This window comes from Quercus suber, unplaced genomic scaffold (assembly GCF_002906115.3).
Source record: "Quercus suber isolate HL8 unplaced genomic scaffold, Cork oak 2.0 scaffold_2, whole genome shotgun sequence".
Lineage (NCBI taxonomy): Eukaryota > Viridiplantae > Streptophyta > Magnoliopsida > Fagales > Fagaceae > Quercus > Quercus suber.
The window spans coordinates 2594875-2599843 of record NW_027069469.1 but is presented as its reverse complement, the minus strand read 5'-3'; positions in this window follow the sequence as shown (position 1 = coordinate 2599843).

The window sequence follows — 4969 nt, the reverse complement described above, 5'->3', positions numbered from 1 at the left end:
CACTTTCATACAATATCCCATTTGTAGGTCCTGATATTGTATAAAGCGAAAACACCATCACAAACTTCTGTATTGAGAATAGGACACTTGTATTACACCACCACACTGATATTGAAGCTGTGTGGGACTCATTTACTTTGAGTGGGATACTGTAGGGATAGGCAGCGGAAACAGCACATGCCTTATCCACACTTTACACCCCAAACTTTGGTATTGAAATTGGACACTTAAACCCCACACTGATATCGAAATCACAAGAATTCAATGCAAAGTGACTGATTCATCAGTGGGCTTTCTAGGTCCAAAGAAATTTCGTGGATATTGCATGATATCAATGTGCTTGCGTCAAATCACCATCAAAGAATACTATCTTCGCATCCGCACAAATCACACAAAGGGGCATTAGTCTTTAGGCGAAGAACTGAAGAAGAATCAATTCCCTTCCAAACAGTAAGCTAAAACAAGGTGAAAATCTTGACTCTTGACTCTTGAGTGAGTTATAAGTCAATTTCACTCAACCTCAGTATAACGGACGGAATTAAAAATAAATAAGGTAATAATGTTTTTGTTAAAAGTCCCATACGGAAACAAGTATGACAAAAATTTAATAAATATGATCTATAATACAAATGATGAATTTTTTAAAGAAAATATTAAGTAATGAATAAAAAGTGTGACAAAATATTAGGAGCCATGCAGCTCAACTCTCAATTTTTTTTTTTTTTTTTTTGATATTTTCAATGGGAACATTTAAGATTCAAATTCCTCTTTTGCCTAACTAGCACTTGAATTACTTGGCCCATGGACCTCTTAACAACATTCCTATGGTTCTTGAAACTCATTATACATTTTTTAACAAAAATGATAAGTCATTATATATTTTTCCTTTCAAATCAATGAATAGTTTATATGGTTTTCTGTTTTTGGTTTTTTTTTTTTTTTTTTTTTCTAGTAAATATCACCTCAAAAGAATTCTTATAACTCGACCTTAAGGGTGTGCTTGTTTGGATGTAAAATAGGGTGGATAGAAAATTTTGGAGAGAAAATAAGGAAGAAAACTTTTTTAGAGTGTGTTTAGTTGGGTGAAGAGGAAGGAAAATAAATGATGGGCCCAGATGTTTTCTCCCTAGGCCTACCAAAATGTTTTCTCTCCAAAATAGATAGAAAACTGAGTGTGGATTAAAATTTTCTTGATTGACAAAAATGCTCATATGCACAAAAATGCCTAGGTATTTTCTCCCCATTTGCCTTTCTCTTTTTGTTTTTTTTCTTTTTTTCTTTTTTCTGGGCAACGTTGCCTTTTCTCTCTCTCACACACACTTTTTTTTTAAATAAATTTGGATGATTGCTCTTCTTTTGTGGTTATTTGTTAATTTTTTGTTTTAATTGGGCATTATTTTTTAATAAGGGTATATGAGTAAATTTATTCAAACTCATTTTTTTCATATTTCCACTTTTCCACTCCTAATCAAACAAAAAGGAGAGAAAATAAAATATTATCTATCCTCCCACTTTTCCATCATCTCACCATTTTCTATCCTCCTACTTTTCCACTCCTCTAACCAAATAGACCCTAAATTTGACTCCCTTTCTCGTACTAATGGTCAAATTCGGACAGCCTTAAATTTGATGGCTTCAAATTGTGCAATGTTTGTGCAAGCCAAATGCAGTGAGTAAGTTTAAAAAACATGTACACCAAAATCCACAATATACTTAAATCTTAACTTGTAATTGATGGACCTAATTTTTTTTCAATAAGTACCTGTTGTAGTCTCATGTGTAAGTGATAAAATTCGATAACAAGTTGGCACTTAAACATGTTATGAAACAGTATTTGTTCGGGTGCTAGTAAATGAAGCTATATATTTGGTCAATTTAGAATTTAATGCATTTTATTGATCTATCAGAAAGTAATAAGACAGTCAAAATAAAAGTTATTATTATTTGTAACACAAAATTTACTATTTTACTTTTTGGCTAAATAAGTTGTGCTGTTGTTTATTAACAAATTGATGTGTTGTAGATTAAAGTAGACTCTAATTTTTGGTATATTATAGTAAGGGAAAGGTTTTGTATACAACATTAACGTATAATGTGTTATGTGGTAGTAAAAAGAAAGTGACAAGTGTTTAAGGTCTACATAATCATGTGCATTGCATGACTCTTGGACATATGTTGCTTTCTTTTTACTGTCACATAATTACGACATACAAAAAGAAGTCCATTTGTTTTTTGGCTCCATAGCAAGAACCTTGTGGTTTGTTTTTTGAATGCTCCACGGCAAGAGCCTTGTGGTTTGGAAGTAGATGGCGTGCTCGAACGAACAATATGGAACTCACTAACAGCACTGTTATCAAAAGTAGAAGCATGTTTATTTTGAAAGGCTCCACCAAAGAGTGCGAAAAAAAATTAAATTTGCATGCAATGTGTTCAAATGAGAAGGCTTATGTAGTTGTGGTAGCTCAGGATGGAAATGGAGATATTTTAAAGGTGTGGGATAGAAGTATAATGGTGTGTACGTAGTCCTAGTATTGCTAAAGCTTCTGCCATAGTTTGGGCTTTACAGCTGGCTAAAGATGAAAAGTTCCAAAGTATAATTGTTAAGGGTGATTCTAAGATCTGTGTTGATGGCTTAAATAAGAATTTGGATCAAGCATATTAGGAGATTCAGCCATTATTGAATGATTCATTAGTCTTGGCTAATTCTTTTGTGAATTGTTGACTTGTTTTTGTTGGATCAAGAAGACTTCGAATAAAGTTGGCTAGACATAAAAATTGAATAGGGTAAAGTTATGTACCTTTATTTATTTAATTTATCAAAACTATGAAAATGAGTTTGCTTTTACTATCTTTAGTTTATTAATCACATGGGTATCACTTTGCTCAACTGATAAGGTCTTTTGTCATCAATCAAGAGATTTGTTAATGATTCCAACCTTTTCTACCCCTATCTTATTTATAGACCATATATACAGTCAACATAAAGCGTGCGAAAATTGACTATTAATTAAACTCATTGGAACAAGGCAAAATAAAGTAGGATATTAAAAATAAATATTAAAAAAAATTGATAGTTACAATGGAAAATTGACAATTGGACACTAAATATCTCAATTGAAAATATAAAATATATATATATATATATATCAATCGAGTGATAAGGCTCTTATCAATGAGACATTTTTTTCCCTTCATTTTTTTTAATTAACTTAATTTTTTTCTTTATTCAAATTTAAATGTTTCCTTTATTGTGAATGTAGTTGCTTTATATCCTGCACAGTGAGAAGCTTATCCATGTAGTTATACTTTAATTAGACTAAAAGAGAAAAGTAACACAATCGTCCGCCGTCCACTTGTAATTGACTCTTAAGTCTTCACTAAGTCCAAAAACGTTTGGCCACCACGTGTTTTCTACGTACATGACAATGACCAATGCTCACTTGTAAGTCTGCTTTTTAATCCTCAAAAGTATTATGAAATTTATTTTGAAAAAGAAACCACGTGTTTTCTACACGACAATGACCAATGCTCACTTATTTGTTTGCTTTTTGATCATCCAAATTATTATGAAATTTCTTTTGAAAAAGAAACAAAAGATATTAAATAATTATACGTAACTAATAAAATTCTCGTGCTATGAGTCAAATTCAGACAGCCGTAAGTTTGATGGCTTCAAATTTTGCTAAGTGTGTGCAAGCCAAATGCAGTAAGTCTAAACTCTAAAAAACAAACCTAATTACACACCCAAATCCATAATGGACCTAATTTTTTTAATTTAATTTTCAACAAAAATACTTGTTGTGCTCTCATTTGTAAGTAATGAAATCCAATAACAAGTTGATACTTAAACATGTTGTGGAACGACGTGTTTGAGTGTCAGTAAATGAAACTATTTGGTTAACTTAGAATTTAATACATTTCATTGATTTTTTAGAAAATATTAAGATTGTCTCAATAAAAGTTATTATTATTTGTAACACAAATTTTAATCTTTTTTTTTTTTTTGGCTAAATAAGCTTTGCTATTGTTCATTAAGAGATTGATGTGTTATAAATTACTGGTTTTGGTGGCACTTGCAAGGCACGTGCTACCCCTTGATTGCAAAACTTAAGATGGGCTTCTATCTAAAGAACTATGAAATCATATTCTCAAAAATACATGTCATACAATGCTAATCTCGTTCATTGAAAAATTTTGATTACACACAAACTTAGAGTAACTATATAACATATGAAATATCAATTTTTCTATGATAGTTTTTTACAACCTATTTTCTAAAGGCAATATCCACTTACCAAAAACTTTTAAGAATGATATTGAATATCATTATCCTTCATTTTATAAATCTCTATGATGTTTAGCTTTATTAGTTTTTAATAGACAACCTTTTAGGCAGGAAAATAAATTAAAATAATAACAATAAAAATAAAAACAAGATAAGAAAATGCATATGTGCAATTGAAGTCTCTATTAGATAAAATTATAGATCTAGAAGCTTAAAAACCTAGTAAATTAGTGTTTTCTAAGTAACAAATAGAATATCTTATATCACGATTTCAACTTCCTAATCGTGACTACTACATAAAATAAAACTCAAAATATGTGAAGAAGATTTTTGAGATATTAAAATTTAGTGGGGTATTTTAGATAAAGAACAATGGAATATTTTAAGAATTAATCATAGGATTCATTAAGAGTATAGTTTAGAGAGTAATATTAGGGGGTATTTGCTAATTTCTAAAACATAAAGGGAAAATTGCTTGGTTTTATAGTTTAGGGGGACTTATAAACTACCCAAGAGTATAAAGGGAGAAACGGCATTTTCCCCAAGTATTTTTGCCCGTAAAACAATAAATGGACAAAATGTCTAGTAACTAATCCAAAAAATGCCCATAAAAGTATATTCCCCAGGTAACTAATCCAAAAAAGAAGTCCAGGAACACAACAAAATGTCACAATAATTTCACAA